The following is a 26,942-nucleotide window of genomic DNA, read 5'->3' on the forward strand; positions in this document are numbered from 1 at the left end:
CGCCCACAAAGGACTTGCCTCACTTGGGTAGATCTTCATGAAAGTAGGCGATCTCCTTACCCTTACAAACTCCTTGGTTCAACTCCACAATCTTGACGGAGGCTCCCAATTGACACCTAACCAATCTAGGAGACACCACTCTCTAAAAGGTAATAGATGATGTGTTGGTGATGAACTCCTTGCTCTCGTGCTTCAAATGATAGTCTCCCCAACACTCAACTGATTCTCACAGATTTGGATTTGGTGGAAAGATGATTTGAGTGGAAAGCAACTTGGGAAGGCTAGAGATCAAGATTCTTGTGGTTGGATCGGAATATCTTGGTCTCAACACATGAGTAGGTGGTTCTCTCTCAGAAAATGAATGGTGGAAGTGTAGGCACGTTCTGATAGCTCTCTCTACGAATGGAGGATGGGTGGAGGGGTATATAATCGCGGGCACTAAGCGAGGGTGAGTTGGATCTTAGGTGGACCCTAAAAAGAAAACTTCTTGGCCTCTTTTCCCTGGAGCGCACGATCGCTAGACAAAAGTCAAGGCTGCTGCATTTGAAAGATGGGGACGCCAATACTCGATTTTTTTTCATCAGCATGCGCGGCATCGCCAAAGGAAGAATGCGCTCATGAATTTGTGCCACAACGGCCAGGTCCTCACTGGGCAAGAGGAGATTGCTTCTGCCGTAGACAGCTTCTATGATAGGTCGCTGGGCACGGCCTCGCCGCGCGATCACAGACTTCACTTGGATGCCATCAACATGCCTACACGGGACCTATGAAAGCTCAAAGAACCCTTCTCGGAGGAGGAGGAGGTCCTCCAAACCATTAAATCCATGCCCCTGGACAAGGCCCCTGGCCCGGACAGCTTCACCGGTAGATTCTACACCGCCTGTTGGTCCATCATCAGAGTAGACATCATGAGGGTGTTCTTGTTGTTCTACCATGGAGATATGAGGGGTTTTGGAGCGATCAATAAAGCCCTGGTCACGCTCCTACCAAAGAAAGAAGGCGAGGACGAGCTGCAGGATTTTAGACCGGTGAGCCTCATGCACGGCGTTGCGAAGATCTTCGACAAAGTGTTGGCGCGCTGCCTTGCGCTGGAACTACCGTATTTGGTTGGCATTCACCAAAGCGCGTTTGTCAAAGGGAGATCTCCGCATGATAACTTCATGATGGTTCAGAGCACCGCAAGACGGCTGCATGCACGTCGTCAGCCTGCAATCCTGCTAAAGCTAGACATCTCGAAGGCATTCGATACAGTACAGTGGTCTTTCTTGATCGAAGTTCTGCAAATGCTTGGATTTGGCAGTAGGTGGATGGACTAAATCGTGGGACTCCTTGCTACCTCCTCTACCCGCATCATGGTCAACGGAGTACCTCGGGCCCCAATCTTCAACTACAAGGGCCTGCGGCAAGGCGGACCCCTGTCCCCCATGCTTTTTATCCTCCTGATGGAGCCGCTCCACAATCTATTTCGGCTGGCCGCGGAGATGGAGATTTTGACACCACTTGCCAGCCATGGTGTCCCTTTTCGCCGATGACGCGATTGTATTCCTCAAGCCAGTGGGCACTGACCTTCAAGCATGCTCCCACATCCTGCGCCTTTTTGGGATGGCATCCGGCCTACATGTCAACTTCAGCAAGACGGCGGCAATCCCGATCCCTTGCTCCAATGATGAGAAGGTTCTTGCCGCAGCTAACCTAGGATATGATCTTGGCTCCTTTCCATGCTGCTATATGGGGATGCCGCTTTGCCTCGGGAAGCCTTTTGCTGCACAGTTGCACAGCATGGTGGAGCGCATAGCGCAGTGCCTGCCGAACTGGAAGGCCGCTACCTTACCGAAGAGTGGCAGGCTCATCCTCGTACTTTTAGTCCTTTGTTCGGTTCCCATACATGCGATGTTGGCGCTCGCACTCCCGATGAAGATGATTCATGCCATAAACAAGACCATCAGAGGGTTCTTGTGGTGTGGCAAAAGGCAAGCGAATGGTGGAAATTACTCGGTGGCCCGGGCGACAGTATGTACGCCGAAGTGGACGGGCGGGCTCGGCATTCCGGACCTAGCTTGGCTTAATGTGGCTTTGCAAGCCATATGGCCTTGGCTAGAGCGAGTGGATCAAAACAGACTGTGGAGCGAGTTCAACATCAAAGTTCCCAAGGAATCGGCTGCACTCTGCAATGCAGCGACCAAGATAACAGTAGGAGACGGAAGCCTGACCCTCTTCTGGGAGGATCGCTTGATGAATGGATATCTCCTTGTGGAAATCGCGCCACAAATTTATGAGGTCGTCCCTCCGCTCAAAAGAAGATCAAGAACCCTAAAAGAGGCCATCGCCACTGGAGCCTGGGCAATCGATATCAAACTAGACTTGGGTCTAGTGGCTCTATGGCAGTACCTGAACCTGTAGCGGAGAGTTCAGGAGGTGACGCTGCAAGACGGCGTGCAAGATGTTGTGTCCTGGTCTTGGGAACCCGATGGCAAGTATTCAGCCCGGTCTGCTTATGCAGCGAAATTAGTAGGCAGGGAGGTGTCAGCCACAACGCATTTTACGTGGAAATCTAAGCCGTTGCGCTGCCGCTTCTTCCTCTGGCTTGCCATGAAGAATAGGTGTTGGACAGCGGATCGGCTAGCTCGGAGAGGTCTGTCACACCTGGATGCCTGCCCATCTGTGACCAAGAATAGGAAACCTTGAACCACATCGAGCTAACTTGCGTCTTTGCTCGGACAATTTGGAGAACGCTATGCACCACAATAGGCAAACTGGCATGGACACCCGAGGGACACGACACTCTGGTTGATTGGTGTGCAGACAAGCCGAAGAGCATGCGCGTCATCATCACCTTGGTCCTATGGGAACTTTGGAAACATCGCAACGCCATTGTGTTCGATGACGCATCTCCCTTGTTGGTTGGACTCATCACAAGGATCGTGGAGGAAGGGACTGCTTGGTTTAGGGCTGGACTGCTTAAATGTGACTGGAATGGTGTAGCTGCGGAATTATCGAGGTGGGCGCGAGGCGAGTAGTCATAGGGTTTTTCTTGTTTCATGCAGATGTAGGAGCTCAGCTCATGATGTACTAAAAATGTAACATCAACGGTGGATTTGGGCTCTCTACCCACCCCTTCTTTATAATATAATACACACATTCGTGCGTATTGGAGAAAAATATATTTTTGTGCACTTTCAATCTATTGAATCAAATATACTTTTTTGTCTCTTGATGACTCTATAGTATAATTATATGAGCTTGCCATGCAATTATCTTTCTATCAGACCTTCTTAGCCTTGTCATTGTGTGCAATTTACACGAGGAGGGTTGTCCCGGGATCTTTTCTATTTTCTCTAGAATTCAATTTGTATGGAAACCAGTGCAAATTAAACATGAATGGACATTCTTCTTCCAACGAAACTCCGGCTTTGGCTCATTGCTGGGTATAAGATGAGTCTGAGAATCTGAGAACAGGGGTAACGTAGGTGCTTGATTGATATACCTGTTTTTTCTTTACCAAGTACACGATATTCTTTTAACAGTCTACTATCAGTTCCATGTTTAACCCAAATAAATTTGTTCAGACCATACCCTTTCACTGTAAGCTTGGTAAGTACTCAAGGTGTCGCATTATTCTATTTTTTGACATGTCTAACTCCAAACATGGTGAGTGCTTTTTTGATAAAGGCACTTTTATTAATTCAATGTAGCATCAAATGGATACGAAGCATGAGTAACATCCGGTTTCTGCATAGCTAAAATGCGCATAACCTTAAACAAACAGTCTAACAAAGCATATGAAAAAAACGATAAGTTGGCAACAATAAAATCATATGAGTCCGAAACTATGCCAATGTCGACGAAGGAGATAGACCGATCCGGAGATTATGTTACCACGTGCCACCCATGTTGGGTACAAACCTCCCTCGCCACCTGCTCCAACTGCATACACACCGCCTTAAACAGTGACTGATACTCCGTTCGCAATAGCGTAGACCACATACGAAGCCAGTGTGTACAACGGTAAATAACCTGCATAAGAGAAGATGTTTTTTCATTAAAAACACAATCTTTCTACATAGCCAAAGCGACCATAATAAGACAAACGCTCCCACCTGTATTAGCGTGCTAAAAGTATTTGGTATTTCGTCAAGCCAGTGACCATATATATTGGCAACCCTTATGGACTGATACAAATTTGGTGTTATTTGGATGACTGGGCATATAAAACGCATAAACTTGCATTGAAAGGAGAGGTGTTTACTTGTCTCGTCATGAGTACAAAAACTACACTTCTTACTTCCTGGTCAATTGCGTCGAGTGAGTGCTTTCATTGTCATCTATCATGATGCAAAAGATGTGTGACTTTAATTGCTAAACTTTTGGTTCGAATTTCGTGAATCATGAGCTACTGGCAATGATGGTCGGCACGGTGAGCAGCGGGGATTCTTCGGATCATTCTTTGATTAATTGTACATTTTCATTACGTGTTTGGGCCTTGTAGGATTTAAATACCTGATTGACGTTCTAGGTGATCTGAATATGTCAAGTGCCCAAAAAATGGATTTTCATAATTATAAAGGATTTTGAAACGTCTGAGAAGGTACAATCGATAACTACTTATCGGCTATATGAGCAGCAACATGAAAGATGATTCAGCAAGATGTGCTACAATCTTCCTTCTTATGAGCACTGTAAACCATATGGTGGCTGCATAAAATTTGCATGTGGAGAACGGGACTATGATCGGCTTCGCTGCGCCGTTCCATCTAGTGCTATTAATTAATGGAGAGTGACAAGGACGGTGCACTATGCCCAGTGCATGCCGGTGATCGTCTAGAGGACGGCCAGCTGACGTCAAGCACGGCGAGCTCCCCATGTGGGGCGCGAACATGCCAATATCAAGATTGAAAATTTTAGAGCTTTGGCCGGAAGGACGGCGTCGACATGGCATGGCTACTGTGAACGGGCTTCAGCCCATGGACGCGTATTTCTGGATGTACTGGCGAAAGGAGGTTTCAACGATATCCATGTACTATTACGGATTGGATGAGGTATTTCTTGATTTCTCTGTTGGCAGTTAAAGAAAATGTGGGAGACGCTTGCGGTTCCTTTTGGCATTGAAGAAAGCTAAGGTGGCTTCTTAACGTCCAAAATCCAGACTCCAAAAAGTATGAATCGAAGCTCCGACCCATCATCGGGAGACTTGGGCTGGAGCGGCTGCCCCCATCAGGGACGCCTAGGGGTGCAGGGGGCGAAGCCCCCCCCCCCCCCCTCCCTCCCCTTCTCCCCCACCACGGCGCCCCCAGATCTTGCCACGCCAGAGACTTTGATCTCGCCACCCAACTTCTAGCTGACGACAATCCCACCCATCACCTTGTCGGGCGTCAGGTCCTCCGGCTCGCTGCAGTTGGTCTTGACGAGCGCCACACTCCTCTTGCCGTCGGCCCTCATGTTGTACAATGACTGGCCGATGAGCACTAGTCTGTTGCCGAGGTTGAGCTTCGCCGGGAACATGCGGTCCACGGTGGCAGCGTCGACCGTGGTCACCCAAGGCGCAACATTGGTGACCGTCGACGGCCGCGGGCCACTGTTGCCGCAAGGGGCAACGACAAAGATGCCTCGTTGCTCTGCGCGAACGAGGGCCACGACGACCACGTCATGGTACAACGGCCGCTCGCTTGTGTCCTTGCCGAGGGCCATGCAGATCACATCGACCGACAGCTTGGTGTCATCGGAAAGGGCGTCCAGACGCTCCCAAGATCGGAGACGCTGCGGGGCTCCTCCGAAGTGGGCAGGTAAACTGTCGCCAAGATCTGACACGTAGAACCAGTTCTTGTGCCAAACCCACATCGAACGAGGAGGTCAATTAGGAAGATTATGTTGGAAAGCCGCAGCTGAAGGTGTTGGGGAACGTAGTAATTTAAAAAAAAATCTACGCACACGCAAGATCATGGTGATGCATAGCTGTGATAGAAGGTGTACCCAACATTTTTTTTGGGGTATCCTATGAAGACGCACTTATCCGATTTGCGTTTGAGCTTATCAGGTTGAAACTTTTTCACATAAGCATTGCAACCTCAAATTTTAAGAAACGACAGCTTAGGTTTCTTGCTAAACCATAGTTCACACGGTGTCGTCTCAACGGATTTAGATGGTGCCCTATTTAACGTGAATGTAGCTGTCTCTAATGCATAACCCCAAAACGATAGTGGTAGATCGGTAAGAGACATCATAGATCGCAGCATATCTAATAAAGTACGGTTATGACATTCGGACACACCATTACACTGTGGTGTTCCAGGTGGCGTGAGTAGTGAAACTATTTCACATTATTTTAACTGAAGGTCAAACTCGTAACTCAAATATTTTAACTCTGCGATCATATCGTAGAAACTTTTATTTTCTTGTTACGATGATTCTCCACTTCACTCTGAAAATCTTTGAACTTTTCAAATATTTCAGACTTGTGTTTCATTAAGTACATATACTCATATCTGCTCAAATCATCTGTGAAGATCAGAAAATAACGATACTTGCCGTGAGCCTTAACACTCATCGGACCGCATACATCAGTATGTATTATTTCCAATAAGTCAGTTGCTCGCTCCATTGTTCTGCAGAACGGAGTCTTAGTCATCTTGACCATGAGGCATGGTTCGCAAACATCAAGTGATTCAAAATCAAGTGATTCCAAAAGTCCATCAGCATGGAGTTTCTTCATGCGCTTTACACCAATATGACCTAAATAGCAGTGCCACAAATAAGTTGCACTATCATTATTAACTTTGCATCTTTTGGTTTCAATATTATGAATATGTGTATCACTACGATCGAGATCCAACGAACCATTTTCATTGGGTGTGTAACCATATAAGGTTTTATTCATGTAAACAGAACAACAATTTATTCTCTTACTTAAATGAATAACCGTATTGCAATAAACATGATCAAATCATATTCATGCTCAACGCAAACACCAAATAACACTTATTTAGGTTCAACACTAATCCTGAAAGTATGGGGAGTGTGCGATGATGATCATATCAATCTTGGAACCACTTCCAACATACATCATCACTTCACCCTTAGCTAGTCTCTGTTCATTCTGCAACTCCTGTTTCGAGTTACTACTCTTAGCAACTGAAACAGTATCAAATACCGAGGGGTTGCTACGAACACTAGTAAAATACACATCAATAATCTGCATATCAAATATACATTTGTTCACTTTGCCATCCTTCTTATTCGCCAAATACTTGGGGCAATTCCGCTTCCAGTGACCAGTCCCTTTGCAGTAGAAGCACTTAGTCTCAGGCTTAGGACCAGACTTGGGCTTCTTCACTTGAGCAGCAACTTGCTTGCCGTTCTTCTTGCAGTTCCCCTCCTTCCCTTTGCCCTTTTCTTAAAACTAGTGGTCTTGTCTACCATCAACACTTGATATTTTTCTTGATTTCTACCTTCATTGATTTCAGCATTACGAAGAGCTTGGGAATCATTTTTGTTATCCCTTGCATATCATAGTTCATCACGAAGTTCTACTAACTTGGTGATGGTGACTAGAGAATTCTGTCAATCACTATCTTATCTGGAAGATTAACTCCCACTTGATTCAAGCGATTGTAATACCCACACAATCTGAGCACATGCTCACTGCTTGAGCTATTCTCCTCCATCTTTTAGCTATAGAACTTGTTGGAGACTTCATATCTCTCAACTCGGGTATTTGCTTGAAATATTAACTTCAACTCCTGGAACATCTCATATGGTCCATGACATTCAAAACATCTTTGAAGTCCCGATTCTAAGCCATTAAGCATGGTGCACTAAACTATCAAGTAGTCATCATATTGAGCTAGCCAGACGTTCATAACGTCTGCCTCTACTCCTGCAATAGGTCTGTCACCTAGCGGTGCATCAATAACATAATTCTTCTGTGCAGCAATGAGGATAATCCTCATATCACGGATCCAATCCGCATCATTGCTACTAACATTTTTCAACATAATTTTTCTCTAGGAACACAATAAACTGGGAGCAACATCGCGAGCTATTGATCTACAACATAGATATGCTAATACTACCAGGACTAAGTTCATGATAAATTAAAGTTCAATTAATCATATTACTTAAGAACTCCCACTTAGACAGACATCCCTCTAATCTTCTAAGTGATCACGTGATCCATATCAACTAAACCATGTCCGATCATCACGTGAGATGGAGTAGTTTCAATGGTGAACATCACTATGTTGATCATATCTACTATATGATTCACGCTCGACCTTTCGGTCTCCGTGTTCCGAGGCCATATCTATTATATGCTAGGCTCGTCAAGTTTAACCTGAGTATTCCGCGTGTGCAACTATTTTGCACCCGTTGTATTTGAACGTAGAGCCTATCACATCCGATCATCACGTGGTGTCTCAGCGCGAAGAACTTTCACAATAGTGCATACTCAGGGAGAACACTTGTACCTTGATAATTAGTGAGAGATCATCTTATAAAGCTACCGTCGAACTAAGCAAAATAAGATGTATAAAAGATAAACATCACATGCAATCAAAATATGTGACATGATGTAACGCCCCGGACACACCCGCCGGTGGTCGTTACTCCTGGCGGGATCTAGACTAGCCCCACAGATCAATACTAGTCTTTTCTGCGCACTTTGTCCTCACTCATGCGCACCCGGGAACAACTTCCCGGTCGGTCACCCATCCTGACACTACTCCAAGCTGAGAACGCTTAACTTTGGAGTTCTGTCCGAATGAGCTACCGGAAAAGAAGGAATTCCTTATTGATATGAGTAGTCTATCATCCCTAATAACCCAGGCCATCACATACACCCCCATCAGAGGAATCGACGTCCTCGTCGGGCCACATGAGCGTTCCCTCTTGGCACATACGTCTGTGCATCCAGTCCGGTACATGTGCCATGCCGGGTGCCACGACGGGTCACAAACGTCATGAACAACATGACCGCGCACCTGTCCGCAAACATCCGTGTAAACGCGAGGGTCGGCTCTAATTACCAACTTGTAACGCCCCGGACACACCCACCAGTGGTCGTTACTCCTGGCGGGATCTAGACTAGCCCCACAGATCAATACTAGTCTTTTCTGCGCACTTTGTCCTCACTCATGCGCACCCGGGAACAACTTCCCGGTCGGTCACCCATCCTGACACTACTCCAAGCTGAGAACGCTTAACTTTGAAGTTCTGTCCGAATGAGCTACCGGAAAAGAAGGAATTCCTTATTGATATGAGTAGTCTATCATCCCTAATAACCCAGGCCATCACACATGATATGGCCATCATCATCTTGTGCCTTTGATCTCCATCTCCAAAGCATCGTCATGATCTCCATCGTCACCGGCATCACACCATGATCTCCATCATCTTGATCTATATCAATGTGTCGTCACATGATTGTCTCGCCAACAATTGCTCTTGCAACTATTGCTATCGCATAGCAATAAAGTAAAGCAATTATTTGGCGCTTGCATCTTATGCAATAGAGAGATAACCATAAGGCTTTTGCCAGTTGCCGATAACTTCAACAAAACATGATCATCTTATACAACAACTTATATCTCATCACGTCTTGACCATATCACATCACAACATGCCTTGCAAAAACAAGTTAGACATCCTCTACTTTGTTGTTGCAAGTTTTACGTGGCTGCTACGGGCTGACCAAGAACCGTTCTTACCTACGCATCAAAACCACAACGATAGTTTGTCTAGTTGGTGCTGTTTTAACCTTCACAAGGACCGGACGTAGCCACACTCGGTTCAACTAAAGTTGGAGAAACTGACACCCGCTAGTCACCTGTGTGCATAGCACGGCGGTAAAACCAGTCTCACGTAAGCGTACGCGTAATGTCGGTCCGGGCCGCTTCATCCAACAATACCGCCGAACCAAAGTATGACATGCTGGTAAGCAGTATATGACTTACATCGCCCACAACTCACTTGTGTTCTACTCGTGCATAACATCAACGCATAAAACCTAGGCTCGGATGCCACTATTGGGGAACGTATTAATTTCAAAAAAACTTCCTACGCACACGCAAGATCATGGTGATGCATAGCAATGAGAGAGGAGAGTGTTGTCTACGTACCCTCGTAGGCCGAAAGCGGAAGCGTTAGAACAACGCGGTTGATGTAGTCGTACGTCTTCACGGCCCGACCGATCAAGCACCGAAACCACAGCACCTCCGAGTTCTAGCACACGTTCAGCTCGATGACGATCCCCGGACTCCGATCCAACAGAATGTCGGGGAAGAGTTCCGTCAGCACAAAGGCGTGGTGACGATCTTGATGTTCTACCGTCGCAGGCCTTCGCCTAAGCACTGCTACAATATTATCGAGGATTATGGTGGAGGGGGGCACCGCACACGGCTAAGAGACCAATGATCAATTGTTGTGTGTATGGGGTGCCCCCTGCCCCCGTATATAAAGGAGCAAGGGGGAGCCGGCCGGCCTAGGAGGAGAGCGCGCCAAGGGGGGAGTCCTATTCCTCCTTCCCTTGTTGGAGTAAGAGAGAAGGAAAGAGGGGGAGAGAAACAAGGAAAAGGGGGCTGCACCCCTTGTCCAATTCGGACTAGAGGGGGGGCGCGCGCCTCCTTCCTTTTGGCCTCTCTCCTCTATTCCCGTATGGCCCAATAAGGCCCATATACTCGTCGGCGAATTCCCGTAACTCTCCGGTACTCCGAAAAATACCCGAATCACTCAGAACCTTTCCGATGTCCGAATATAGTCATCCAATATATCGATCTTTACGTCTCGACCATTTTGAGACTCCTCGTCATGTCCCTGATCTCATCCGGGACTCCGAACTCCTTCGGTACATCAAAACTCATAAACTCATAATATAACTGTCATCGAAACCTTAAGCGTGCGGACCCTACGGGTTCGAAAATAATGTAGACATGACCGAGACACGTCTCCGGTCAATAACCAATAGCGGAACCTGGATGGTCATATTGGCTCTCACATATTCTACGAAGATCTTTATCGGTCAAACCGCATAACAACATACGTTGTTCCCTTTGTCATCGGTATGTTACTTGCCCGAGATTCGATTCGGCATCTCAATACCTAGTTCAATCTCGTTACCGGCAAGTCTCTTTACTCGTTCCGTAATACATCATCTCGCAACTAACTCATTAGTTGCAATGCTTGCAAGGCTTAGGTGATGTGCATTACCGAGAGGGCCCAGAGATACCTCTCCGACAATCGGAGTGACAAATCCTAATCTCGAAATACGCCAACCCAACAAGTACCTTCGGAGACACCTGTAGAGCACCTCTATAATCACCCAGTTACGTTGTGACGTTTGGTAGCACACAAAGTGTTCCTCCGGTAAACGGGAGTTGCATAATCTCATAGTCACAGGAACATGTATAAGTCATGAAGAAAGCAATAGCAACAAACTAAACGATCAAGTGCTAAGCTAACGGAATGGGTCAAGTCAATCACATCATTCTCCTAATGATGTGATCCCGTTAATCAAATGACAACTCATGTCTATGGTTAGGAAACATAACCATCTTTGATCAACGAGCTAGTCAAGTAGAGGCATACTACTGACACTCTGTTTGTCTATGTATTCACACATGTATTATGTTTCCGGTTAATACAATTCTAGCATGAATAATAAACATTTATCATGATATAAGGAAATAAATAATAACTTTTATTATTGCCTCTAGGGCATATTTCCTTCAGTCTCCCACTTGCACTAGAGTCAATAATCTAGTTCACATCGCCATGTGATTTAACATCAATAGTTCACATCACCATGTGATTAACACCCATAGTTCACATCATCATGTGACCTACACCCAAAGGGTTTACTAGAGTCAATAATCTAGTTCACATCGCTATATGATTAATACCCAAAGAGTACTAAGGTGTGATCATGTTTTGCTTGTGAGGGAAGTTTAGTCAACGGGTCTGCCACATTCAGATCCGTATGTATTTTGCAAATTTCTATGTCAACAATGCTCTACACGGAGCTACTCTAGCTAATTTCTCCCACTTTCAATATGTATCCAGATTGAGACTTAGAGTCATCTGGATCAGTGTTAAAACTTGCATCGACGTAACCCTTTACGATGAACCTTTTGTCACCTCCATAATCGAGAAACATATCCTTATTCCACTAAGGATAATTTTGACCAATGTCCAGTGATCTACTCCTAGATCACTATTGTACTCCCTTGCCAAACTCATGGCAGGGTATACAATAGGTCTGGTACACAGCATGGCATACTTTATAGAACCTATGGCTGAGGCATAGGGAATGACTTTCATTCTCTCTCTATCTTCTGCTGTGGTCGGGTTTTGAGTCTTACTCAACTTCACACCTTGTAACACAGGCAAGAACTCCTTTTTGACTGTTCCATTTTGAACTACTTCAAAATCTTGTCAAGGTATGTACTCATTGAAAAACTTATCAAGCTTCTTGATCTATCTCTATAGATCTTGATGCTCAATATGTAAGCAGCTTCACCGAGGTCTTTCTTTGAAAAACTCCTTTCAAACATTCCTTTATGCTTTGCAGAATAATTCTGCATTATCTCCGATCAACAATATGTCGTTCACATATACTTATCAGAAATGATGTAATGCTCCCACTCACTTTCTTGTAAATACAGGCTTCACCGCAAGTCTGTATAAAACAATATGCTTTGATCAACTTATCAAAGCGTATATTCCAACTCCGAGATGCTTGCACCAGTCCATAGATGGATCGCTGGAGCTTGCATATTTTGTTAGTACCTTTAGGATTGACAAAAACCTTCTTGTTGCATCATATACAACTCTTCTTTAATAAATCTATTAAGGAATGCAGTTTTGTTTATCCATTTGCCAGATTTCATAAAATGCGGCAATTGCTAACATGATTCGGACAGACTTAAGCATATATACGAGTGAGAAATTCTCATCGTAGTCAACACCTTGAACTTGTCAAAAACCTTTTTGCGACAATTCTAGGCTTTGTAGATAGTAACACTACTATCAGCGTCCGTCTTCCTCTTGAAGATCCATTTAATCTCAATGGCTCGCCGATCATTGGGCAAGTCAATCAAAGTCCATACTTTGTTCTCATACATGGATCTCATCTCAGATTTCATGGCCTTAAGCCATTTCGCGGAATCTGGGCTCATCATCGCTTCCTCATAGTTCGTAGGCTCGTCATGGTCAAGTAACATGACCTCTAGATAAGGATTACAATACCACTCTGGTGCGGATATCACTCCGGTTTACCTACGAGGTTTGGTAGTAACTTGATCTGAAGTTACATGATCATCATCATTAGCTTCCTCACTAATTGGTGTAGTAGTCACAGGAACAAATTTCTGTGATGAACTACTTTCCAATAAGGGAGCAGGTACAGTTACCTCATCAAGTTCTACTTTCCTCCCACTCACTTCTTTCGAGAGAAACTCCTTCTCTAGAAAGGATCCATTCTCAGCAACGAATATCTTGCCTTCGGATCTGTGATAGAAGGTGTACCCAACATTTTTTTGGGTATCCTATGAAGACGCACTTCTCCGATTTGGGTTTGAGCTTATCAGGTTGAAACTTTTTCACATAAGCATTGCAACCTCAAACTTTAAGAAACGACAGCTTAGGTTTCTTGCCAAACCATAGTTCATACGGTGTCGTCTCAACGGATTTAGATGGTGCCCTATTTAACGTGAATGTAGCTGTCTCTAATGCATAACCCCAAAACGATAGTGGTAGATCGTAAGAGACATCATAGATCGCACCATATCTAATAAAGTACGGTTATGACGTTCGGACACACCATTACACTGTGGTGTTCCAGGTGGCGTGAGTAGTGAAACTATTTCACATTGTTTTAACTGAAGGCCAAACTCGTAACTCAAATATTTTACCTCTGCGATCATATCGTAGAAACTTTTATTTTCTTGTTACGATGATTCTCCACTTCACTCTGAAATTCTTTGAACTTTTCAAATATTTCAGACTTGTGTTTCATCAAGTAGATATACTCATATCTGCTCAAATCATCTGTGAAGATCAGAAAATAATGATACTTGCCGTGAGCCTTAACACTCATCGGACCGCATACATCAGTATGTATTATTTCCAATAAGTCAGTTGCTCGCTCCATTGTTCCGGAGAACGGAGTCTTAGTCATCTTGCCCATGAGGCATGGTTCGCAAGCATCAAGTGATTCATAATCAAGTGATTCCAAAAGTCCATCAGCATGGAGTTTCTTCATGCGCTTTACACCAATATGACCTAAACGGCAGTGCCACAAATAAGTTGCACTATCATTATTAACTTTGCATCTTTTGGTTTCAATATTATGAATATGTGTATCACTACGATCGAGATCCAACGAACCATTTTCATTGGGTGTGTAACCATATAAGGTTTTATTCATGTAAACAGAACAACAATTTATTCTCTTACTTAAATGAATAACCGTATTGCAATAAACATGATCAAATCATATTCATGCTCAACGCAAACACCAAATAACACTTATTTAGGTTCAACACTAATCCCGAAAGTATAGGGAGTGTGCGATGATGATCATATCAATCTTGGAACCACTTCCAACACACATCGTCACTTCACCCTTAACTAGTCTTGTTCATTCTGCAACTCCCATTTCGAGTTACTACTCTTAGCAACTGAACCAGTATCAAATACCGAGGGGTTGCTACGAACACTAGTAAAATACACATCAATAATCTGTATATCAAATATACCTTTGTTCACTTTGCCATCCTTCTTATCCGCCAAATACTTGGGGCAGTTCCACTTCCAGTGACCAGTCCCTTTGCAGTAGAAGCACTTAGTCTCAGGCTTAGGACCAGACTTGGGCTTCTTCACTTGAGCAGCAACTTGCTTGCCGTTCTTCTTGAAGTTCCCCTTCTTCCCTTTGCCCTTTTCTTGAAACTAGTGGTCTTGTCTACCATCAACACTTGATATTTTTCTTGATTTCTACCTTCGTTGATTTCAGCATTACGAAGAGCTTGGGAATCGTTTCCGTTATCCCTTGCATATCATAGTTCATCACGAAGTTCTACTAACTTGGTGATGGTGACTAGAGAATTCTGTCAATCACTATCTTATCTGGAAGATTAACTCCCACTTGATTCAAGCGATTGTAGTACCCAGACAATCTGAGCACATGCTCACTGCTTGAGCTATTCTCCTCCATCTTTTAGCTATAGAACTTGTTGGAGACTTCATATCTCTCAACTCGGGTATTTGCTTGAAATATTAACTTCAACTCCTGGAACATCTCATATGGTCCATGACATTCAAAACGTCTTTGAAGTCCCGATTCTAAGCCGTTAAGCATGGTGCACTAAACTATCAAGTAGTCATCATATTGAGCTAGCCAAACGTTCATAACATCTGCATCTACTCCTGCAATAGGTCTGTCACCTAGCGGTGCATCAAAGACATAATTCTTCTGTGCAGCAATGAGGATAATCCTCAGATCATAGATCCAATCCGCATCATTGCTACTAACATTTTTCAACATAATTTTTCTCTAGGAACACAATAAACTGGGAGCAACATCGTGAGCTATTGATCTACAACATACATATGCTAATACTACCAGGACTAAGTTCATGATAAATTAAAGTTCAATTAATCATATTACTTAAGAACTCCCACTTAGACAGACATCCCTCTAATCTTCTAAGTGATCACGTGATCCATATCAACTAAACCATGTCCGATCATCACGTGAGATGGAGTAGTTTCAATGGTGAACATCACTATGTTGATCATATCTACTATATGATTCACGCTCGACCTTTCGGTCTCCGTGTTCCGAGGCCATATCTGTTATATGCTAGGCTCGTCAAGTTTAACCTGAGTATTCCGCGTGTGCAACTGTTTTGCACCCGTTGTATTTGAACGTAGAGCCTATCACACTCGATCATCACGTGGTGTCTCAGCACGAAGAACTTTCGCAACGGTGCATACTCAGGGAGAACACTTGTACCTTGATAATTAGTGAGAGATCATCTTATAAAGCTACCGTCGAACTAAGCAAAATAAGATGTATAAAAGATAAACATCACATGCAATCAAAATATGTGACATGATATGGCCATCATCATCTTGTGCCTTTGATCTCCATCTCCAAAGCATCGTCATGATCTCCATCGTCACTGGCATGACACCATGATCTCCATCATCTTGATCTATATCAATGTGTCGTCACATGGTTGTCTCGCCAACAATTGCTCTTGCAACTATTGCTATCGCATAGCGATAAAGTAAAGCAATTATTTGGCACTTGCATCTTATGCAATAGAGAGATAACTATAAGGCTTTTGCCAGTTGCCGATAACTTCAACAAAACATGATCATCTTATACAACAACTTATATCTCATCACGTCTTGACCATATCACATCACAATATGCCTTGCAAAAACAAGTTAGACGTCCTCTACTTTGTTGTTGCAAATTTTACATGGCTGCTACGGGCTGACCAAGAACCGTTCTTACCTACGCATCAAAACCACAACGATAGTTTGTCAAGTTGGTGCTGTTTTAACCTTCGCAAGGACCGGGCGTAGCCACACTCGGTTCAACTAAAGTTGGAGAAACTGACACCCGCTAGTCACCTGTGTGCATAGCACGGCGGTAAAACCAGTCTCACGTAAGCGTACGCGTAATGTCGGTCCGGGCCGCTTCATCCAACAATACCGCCGAACCAAAGTATGACATGCTGGTAAGCAGTATATGACTTACATCGCCCACAACTCACTTGTGTTCTACTCGTGCATAACATCAACGCATAAAACCTTGGCTCGGATGCCACTGTTGGGGAACGTATTAATTTCAAAAAAACTTCCTACGCACACGCAAGATCATGGTGATGCATAGCAACGAGAGAGGAGAGTGTTGTCTACGTACCCTCGTAGACCGAAAGCGGAAGCGTTAGAACAACGCGGTTGATGTAGTCGTACGTCTTCACGGCCCGACCGATCAAGCACCGAAACCACAGCACCTCCGAGTTCTAGCACACGTTCAGCTCGATGACGATCCCCGGACTCCGATCCAACAGAATGTCGGGGAAGAGTTCCGTCAGCACAAAGGCGTGGTGACGATCTTGATGTTCTACCGTCGCAGGCCTTCGCCTAAGCACTGCTACAATATTATCGAGGATTATGGTGGAGGGGGCACCGCACACGGCTAAGAGACCAATGATCAATTGTTGTGTGTATGGGGTGCCCCCTGCCCCCGTATATAAAGGAGCAAGGGGGAGCCGGCCGGCCTAGGAGGAGGGCGCGCCAAGGGGGGAGTCCTATTCCTCCTTCCCTTGTTGGAGTAAGAGAGAAGGAAAGAGGGGGAGAGAAACAAGGAAAAGGGGGCTGCACCCCTTGTCCAATTCGGACTAGAGGGGGGGCGCGCGCCTCCTTCCTTTTGGCCTCTCTCCTCTATTCCCGTATGGCCCAATAAGGCCCATATACTCGTCGGCGAATTCTCGTAACTCTCCGGTACTCCGAAAAATACCCGAATCACTCGGAACCTTTCCGATGTCTGAATATAGTCATCCAATATATCGATCTTTACGTCTCGACCATTTTGAGACTCCTCGTCATGTCCCTGATCTCATCCGGGACTCCGAACTCCTTCGGTACATCAAAACTCATAAACTCATAATATAACTGTCATCGAAACCTTAAGCGTGCGGACCCTACGGGTTCGAGAACTAATGTAGACATGACCGAGACACGTCTCCGGTCAATAACCAATAGCGGAACCTGGATGCTCATATTGGCTCCCACATATTCTACGAAGATCTTTATCGGTCAAACCGCATAACAACATACGTTGTTCCCTTTGTCATCGGTATGTTACTTGCCCGAGATTCGATCGTCGGCATCTCAATACCTAGTTCAATCTCGTTACCGGCAAGTCTCTTTACTCGTTCCGTAATACATCATCTCGCAACTAACTCATTAGTTGCAATGCTTGCAAGGCTTAGGTGATGTGCATTACCGAGAGGGCCCAGAGATACCTCTCCGACAATCGGAGTGACAAATCCTAATCTCGAAATACGCCAACCCAACAAGTACCTTCGGAGACACCTGTAGAGCACCTTTATAATCACCCAGTTACGTTGTGACGTTTGGTAGCACACAAAGTGTTCCTCCGGTAAACGGGAGTTGCATAATCTCATAGTCATAGGAACATGTATAAGTCATGAAGAAAGCAATAGCAACAAACTAAACGATCAAGTGCTAAGCTAACGGAATGGGTCAAGTCAATCACATCATTCTCCTAATGATGTGATCCCGTTAATCAAATGACAACTCATGTCTATGGTTAGGAAACATAACCATCTTTGATCAACGAGCTAGTCAAGTAGAGGCATACTAGTGACACTCTATTTGACTATGTATTCACACATGTATTATGTTTCCGGTTAATACAATTCTAGCATGAATAATAAACATTTATCATGATATAAGGAAATAAATAATAACTTTATTATTGCCTCTAGGGCATATTTCCTTCAGTCTCCCACTTGCACTAGAGTCAATAATCTAGTTCGCATCGCCATGTGATTTAACATCAATAGTTCACATCACCATGTGATTAACACCCATAGTTCACATCATCATGTGACCAACACCCAAAGGGTTTACTAGAGTCAATAATCTAGTTCACATCGCTATGTGATTAACACCCAAAGAGTACTAAGGTGTGATCATGTTTTGCTTGTGAGAGAAGTTTAGTCAACGGGTCTGCCACATTCAGATCCGTATGTATTTTGCAAATTTCTATGTCAACAATGCTCTGCACGGAGCTACTCTAGCTAATTGCTCCCACTTTCAATATGTATCCAGATTGAGACTTAGAGTCATCTGGATCAGTGTCAAAACTTGCATCGACGTAACCCTTTACGATGAACCTTTTGTCACCTCCATAATCGAGAAACATATCCTTATTCCACTAAGGATAATTTTGACCAATGTCCAGTGATCTACTCCTAGATCACTATTGTACTCCCTTGCCAAACTCATGGCAGGGTATACAATAGGTCTGGTACACAGCATGGCATACTTTATAGAACCTATGGCTGAGGCATAGGGAATGACTTTCATTCTCTCTCTATCTTCTGCCGTGGTCGGGTTTTGAGTCTTACTCAACTTCACACCTTGTAACACAGGCAAGAACTCCTTTTTGACTGTTCCATTTTGAACTACTTCAAAATCTTGTCAAGGTATGTACTCATTGAAAAACTTATCAAGCGTCTTGATCTATCTCTATAGATCTTGATGCTCAATATGTAAGCAGCTTCACCGAGGTCTTTCTTTGAAAAACTCCTTTCAAACATTCCTTTATGCTTTGCAGAATAATTCTACATTATCTCCGATCAACAATATGTCATTCACATATACTTATCAGAAATGATGTAGTGCTCCCACTCACTTTCTTGTAAATACAGGCTTCACCGCAAGTCTGTATAAAACTATATGCTTTGATCAACTTATCAAAGCGTATATTCCAACTCCGAGATGCTTGCACCAGTCCATAGATGGATCGCTGGAGCTTGCATATTTTGTTAGTACCTTTAGGATTGACAAAACCTTCTGGTTGCATCATATACAACTCTTCTTTAATAAATCCATTAAGGAATGCAGTTTTGTTTATCCATTTGCCAGATTTCATAAAATGCGGCAATTGCTAACATGATTCGGACAGACTTAAGCATAGATACGAGTGAGAAACTCTCATCGTAGTCAACACCTTGAACTTGTCGAAAACCTTTTTGCGACAATTCTAGCTTTGTAGATAGTAACACTACTATCAACGTCCGTCTTCCTCTTGAAGATCCATTTAATCTCAATGGCTCGCCGATCATTGGGCAAGTCAATCAAAGTCCATACTTTGTTCTCATACATGGATCTCATCTCAGATTTCATGGCCTTAAGCCATTTCGCGGAATCTGGGCTCATCATCGCTTCCTCATAGTTCGTAGGCTCGTCATGGTCAAGTAACATGACCTCTAGATAAGGATTACAATACCACTCTGGTGCGGATATCACTCCGGTTTACCTACGAGGTTTGGTAGTAACTTGATCTGAAGTTACATGATCATCATCATTAGCTTCCTCACTAATTGGTGTAGTAGTCACAGGAACAAATTTCTGTGATGAACTACTTTCCAATAAGAGGGCAGGTACAGTTACCTCATCAAGTTCTACTTTCCTCCCACTCACTTCTTTCGAGATAAACTCCTTCTCTAGAAAGGATCCATTCTCAGCAACGAATATCTTGCCTTCGGATCTATGATAGAAGGTGTACCCAACATTTTTTTGGCTATCCTATGAAGACGCACTTCTCCGATTTGGGTTTGAGCTTATCAGGTTGAAACTTTTTCACATGAGCATTGCAACCTCAAACTTTAAGAAACGACAGCTTAGGTTTCTTGCTAAACCATAGTTCACACGGTGTCGTCTCAGCGGATTTAGATGGTGCCCTATTTAACGTGAATGTAGCTGTCTCTAATGCATAACCCCAAAACGATAGTGGTAGATCGGTAAGAGACATCATAGATCGCACCATATCTAATAAAGTACGGTTATGACGTTCAGACACACCATTACACTGTGGTGTTCCATGTGGCGTGAGTAGTGAAACTATTTCACATTGTTTTAAGTGAAGGCCAAACTCGTAACTCAAATATTTTACCTCTGCGATCATATCATAGAAACTTTTATTTTCTTGTTACGATGATTCTCCACTTCACTCTGAAATTCTTTGAACTTTTCAAATATTTCAGACTTGTGTTTCATTAAGTACATATACTCATATCTGCTCAAATCATCTGTGAAGATCAGAAAATAACGATACTTGCCGTGAGCCTTAACACTCATCGGACCGCATACATCAGTATGTATTATTTCCAATAAGTCAGTTGCTCGCTCCATTGTTCTGCAGAACGGAGTCTTAGTCATCTTGACCATGAGGCATGGTTCGCAAGCATCAAGTGATTCATAATCAAGTGATTCCAAAAGTCCATCAGCATGGAGTTTCTTCATGCGCTTTACACCAATATGACCTAAACGGCAGTGCCACAAATAAGTTGCACTATCATTATTAACTTTGCATCTTTTGGTTTCAATATTATGAATATGTGTATCACTACGATCGAGATCCAACGAACCATTTTCATTGGGTGTGTAACCATATAAGGTTTTATTCATGTAAACAGAACAACAATTTATTCTCTTACTTAAATGAATAACCGTATTGCAATAAACATGATCAAATCATATTCATGCTCAACGCAAACACCAAATAACACTTATTTAGGTTCAACACTAATCCCGAAAGTATAGGGAGTGTGCGATGATGATCATATCAATCTTGGAACCACTTCCAACACACATCGTCACTTCACCCTTAACTAGTCTTGTTCATTCTGCAACTCCCATTTCGAGTTACTACTCTTAGCAACTGAACAAGTATCAAATACCGAGGGGTTGCTATGAACACTAGTAAATACACATCAATAATCTGTATATCAAATATACCTTTGTTCACTTTGCCATCCTTCTTATCCGCCAAATACTTGGGGCAGTTCCGCTTCCAGTGACCAGTCCCTTTGCAGTAGAAGCACTTAGTCTCAGGCTTAGGACCAGACTTGGGCTTCTTCACTTGAGCAGCAACTTGCTTGCCGTTCTTCTTGAAGTTCCCCTTCTTCCCTTTGCCCTTTTCTTGAAACTAGTGGTCTTGTCTACCATCAACACTTGATATTTTTCTTGATTTCTACCTTCGTTGATTTCAGCATTACGAAGAGCTTGGGAATCGTTTCTGTTATCCCTTGCATATCATAGTTCATCACGAAGTTCTACTAACTTGGTGATGGTGACTAGAGAATTCTGTCAATCACTATCTTATCTGGAAGATTAACTCCCACTTGATTCAAGCGATTGTAGTACCCAGACAATCTGAGCACATGCTCACTGCTTGAGCTATTCTCCTCCATCTTTTAGCTATAGAACTTGTTGGAGACTTCATATCTCTCAACTCGGGTATTTGCTTGAAATATTAACTTCAACTCCTGGAACATCTCATATGGTCCATGACGTTCAAAACATCTTTGAAGTCCCGATTCTAAGCCGTTAAGCATGGTGCACTAAACTATCAAGTAGTCATCATATTGAGCTAGCCAAACGTTCATAACGTCTGCATCTGCTCCTGCAATAGGTCTGTCACCTAGCGGTGCATCAAGGACATAATTCTTCTGTGCAGCAATGAGGATAATCCTCAGATCACGGATCCAATCCGCATCATTGCTACTAACATTTTTCAACATAATTTTTCTCTAGGAACACAAATAAACTGGGAGCAACATCGCGAGCTATTGATCTACAACATAGATATGCTAATACTACCAGGACTAAGTTCATGATAAATTAAAGTTCAATTAATCATATTACTTAAGAACTCCCACTTAGACAGACATCCCTCTAATCTTCTAAGTGATCACGTGATCCATATCAACTAAACCATGTCCGATCATCACGTGAGATGGAGTAGTTTCAATGGTGAACATCACTATGTTGATCATATCTACTATATGATTCACGCTCGACCTTTCGGTCTCCGTGTTCCGAGGCCATATCTGTTATATGCTAGGCTCGTCAAGTTTAACCTGAGTATTCCGCGTGTGCAACTGTTTTGCACCCGTTGTATTTGAACGTAGAGCCTATCACACCCGATCATCACGTGGTGTCTCAGCACGAAGAACTTTCGCAACGGTGCATACTCAGGGAGAACACTTGTACCTTGATAATTAGTGAGAGATCATCTTATAAAGCTACCGTCGAACTAAGCAAAATAAGATGTATAAAAGATAAACATCACATGCAATCAAAATATGTGACATGATATGGCCATCATCATCTTGTGCCTTTGATCTCCATCTCCAAAGCATCGTCATGATCTCCATCGTCACCGGCATGACACCATGATCTCCATCATCTTGATCTATATCAATGTGTCGTCACATGGTTGTCTCGCCAACAATTGCTCTTGCAACTATTGCTATCGCATAGCGATAAAGTAAAGCAATTATTTGGCGCTTGCATCTTATGCAATAGAGAGATAACCATAAGGCTTTTGCCAGTTGCCGATAACTTCAACAAAACATGATCATCTTATACAACAACTTATATCTCATCACGTCTTGACCATATCACATCACAATATGCCTTGCAAAAACAAGTTAGACGTCCTCTACTTTGTTGTTGCAAATTTTACATGGCTGCTACGGGCTGAGCAAGAACCGTTCTTACCTACGCATCAAAACCACAACGATAGTTTGTCAAGTTGGTGCTGTTTTAACCTTCGCAAGGACCGGGCGTAGCCACACTCGGTTCAACTAAAGTTGGAGAAACTGACACCCGCTAGTCACCTGTGTGCATAGCACGGCGGTAAAACCAGTCTCGCGTAAGCGTACGCGTAATGTCGGTTCGGGCTGCTTCATCCAACAATACTGCCGAACCAAAATATGAAATGCTGGTAAGCAGTATGACTTATATCGCCCACAACTCACTTGTGTTCTACTCGTACATAACATCAACGCATAAAATCTAGGCTCGGATGCCACTGTTGGAGAACGTAGTAATTTCAAAAAAAAATCCTACGCACACGCAAGATCATGGTGATGCATAGCAACGAGAGAGGAGAGTGTTGTCTACGTACCCTCGTAGACCGAAAGCGGAAGCATTAGCACAACGCGGTTGATGTAGTCGTACGTCTTCACGGCCCGACGGATCAAGCACCGAAACCACGGCACCTCCGAGTTCTAGCACACGTTCAGCTCGATGACAATCCTCGGACTCCGATCCAGCAGAATGTCTGGGAAGAGTTCCGTCAGCACGACGGCGTGGTGACGATCTTGATGTTCTACCTTCGCAGGGCTTCGCCTAAGCACTGCTACAATATTATCGAGGATTATCGTGGAGGGGGGCACCGCACACGGCTAAGAGATCAATGATCAATTGTTGTGTGTATGGGGTGCCCCCCTGCCCCTGTATATAAAGGAGCAAGGGGGGAGGCGGCCGTCCTAGGAGGAGGGCGCGCCAACGGGGGAGTCCTACTCCCACTGGGAGTAGGACTCCTCCTTCCCTTGTTGGAGTAAGAGAGAAGGAAAGAGGGGGAGAGGAACAAGGAAAAGGGGGCTGCACCCCTTGTCCAATTCGGACTAGAGGGGGGGGCGCGCGCCTCCTTCCTTTTGGCCTCTCTCCTCTATTCCCATATGGCCCAATAAGGCCCATATACTCCTCGGCGAATTCCTGTGACTCTCCGGTACTCCGAAAAATACCCGAATCACTCGGAACCTTTCCGATGTCCGAATATAGTCATTCAATATATCGATCTTTACGTCTCGACCATTTCGAGACTGCTCGTCATGTCCCCGATCTCATCCGGGACTCCGAACTCCTTCGGTACATCAAAACTCATAAACTCATAATATAACTGTCATCGAAACCTTAAGCGTGCGGACCCTACGGGTTCGAGAACAATGTAGACATGACCGAGACACGTCTCCGGTCAATAACCAATAGCGGAACCTGGATGGTCATATTGGCTCCCACATATTCTACGAAGATCTTTATCGGTCAAACCGCATAACAACATACGTTGTTCCCTTTGCCATCGGTATGTTACTTGCCCGAGATTCGATCGTCGGCATCTCAATACCTAGTTCAATCTCGTTACCGGCAAGACTCTTTACTCGCTCCGTAATACATCATCTCGCAATTAACTCATTAGTTGCATTGCTTGCAAGGCTTAGGTGATGTGCATTACCGAGAGGGCCCAGAGATACCTCTCCGACAATCGGAGTGACAAATCCTAATCTCGAAATACGCCAACCCAACAAGTACCTTCGGAGACACCTGTAGAGCACCTCTATAATCACCCAGTTACGTTGTGACGTTTGGTAGCACACAAAGTGTTCCTCCGGTAAACGGGAGTTGCATAATCTCATAGTCATAGGAACATGTATAAGTCATGAAGAAAGCAATAGCAACAAACTAAACGATCAAGTGCTAAGCTAACGGAATGGGTCAAGTCAATCACATCATTCTCCTAATGATGTGATCCCGTTAATCAAATGACAACTCATGTCTATGGTTAGGAAACATAACCATCTTTGATCAACGAGCTAGTCAAGTAGAGGCATACTACTGACACTCTGTTTGTCTATGTATTCACACATGTATTATGTTTCCGGTTAATACAATTCTAGCATGAATAATAAACATTTATCATGATATAAGGAAATAAATAATAACTTTTATTATTGCCTCTAGGGCATATTTCCTTCAGAAGGGTCACCCCACCAAGGTCGAGGATGGCGTTACCATTCATCTATGGCCTGATATAGAAGATATGGCAAAAGAAATCTAAGTGGGGGCGGTCCCCAGATAACACTAACAAAAAGTTATGAAATTGGCGATATGAAGGATTCCGGTGGGATTCAAGTGATGGAGTTGGCAACCAAAGAAGAAAAGGACCCCCCCCCCCTCCGGCATAAAAGGATGAAAGGGGATCCAAGCCCGTGGCTGAAGTAATCAAAATGGATCACGCGCCAGAGGAACTTCTCCGGCTAAAGGAATCTGATATCTCGGGGTCGAAGGGAATGCCACATCTGCCTTTAGCCTCCTGACCTCCACGTCCCAGGAAGTGGAAGGAAACCACATGCCCATGATGTCATTGGCTATCTTCCGTGGCTCGTCTGCGACGGCAGTTTCCCTCTTCCGCTTTCGCTCGGCGTCCTTAATCACCTGAGCGACACCACTACCACGACCGTAGGATGAGCCGGTCTTCGACTTCAGCATTCTCTCTGGCTTGGGAGAGGAATCTAGGGGAGCGAGGATCATATAAGTCATAATGGAGGAAATGAAGAACTGAGGGCTCGGTGGAAATATGGGGAGGAAGATGGAGGTAGAGTGGGGAATCTTACTCCTCTCCCACCTTTCTTATGGCAACCATAGTAAACTTCGGAAATCCAGGAATCACGACATGACACGCATCCCATGTCCTATGCAGTTACCACGCCTTGAGACATGGGCGCGGGAATCCAGGTGCCCTCATTATGATGGGGAAAGCTAAATGGGCTCTTGATCCATGTTGACAAGACGACGTCAGGCGTGACTCTTCAGGAGGCGCATAGACAAGTCATGGCTCCCCTTTAGCTGTTGAATAGCAGGCTATGGGGAATGGGTGAGCTGGGGGCCCCACGAAAATAGACCCTCTACCGATCAAAAATCCAGGAGGTCGGTGGCAATAAAGCAGATTCAGGCAGGAAGGCACTACGGAGAAAAGGAGCCAGCCAGAGATCTCAAAGACTATCTCCTACGACCTCTGCTGCGCTCGGGGGCTACTGACGGTGTCATGCACTGGGTGTGGCTTAGCGAGGGTAATCCGATAGAAGGCTTGCCCAGGGGTCCGCGAGGCCCGGCAACAAAAGGAAGCCCTAGAAGATAAGGTGGATGTCGTAGACCAACTTGTTTCCCAAGCCATGGGCGGCGGCGCCCTAGATCGCATATGCCCACCTGTAAAGCCCGAGCCTTCACCGCGTATATAAGGGGAGGCTAGGTGGCTCTCATTCTCATCTGCTCTCGGATAGAAAACTGTCGGTAGCAATATCATACACCATTGTAACCCCTCGCACGAGTTATCCCTCCACCATGAATAATAGGAACAAGCAGGACGAATGGGTATTACCCTCCAGAGGCCCGGACCTGGGTAAAACCCTCATGTGACCTTTGTTTTGTGACTTCTAGCTGCACTCGGACCCCTACTGAGGGGTCTGGCGGATTTCAGCACCGTCACATACCGGTTTTTGGACTGGCATACACCTTGAGGGATACTTTCTATATATCTCAGCAGAGAATAAATTGCA

Source organism: Triticum aestivum, chromosome 7A (genome assembly GCF_018294505.1).
Source record: "Triticum aestivum cultivar Chinese Spring chromosome 7A, IWGSC CS RefSeq v2.1, whole genome shotgun sequence".
Classification (NCBI taxonomy): domain Eukaryota; kingdom Viridiplantae; phylum Streptophyta; class Magnoliopsida; order Poales; family Poaceae; genus Triticum; species Triticum aestivum.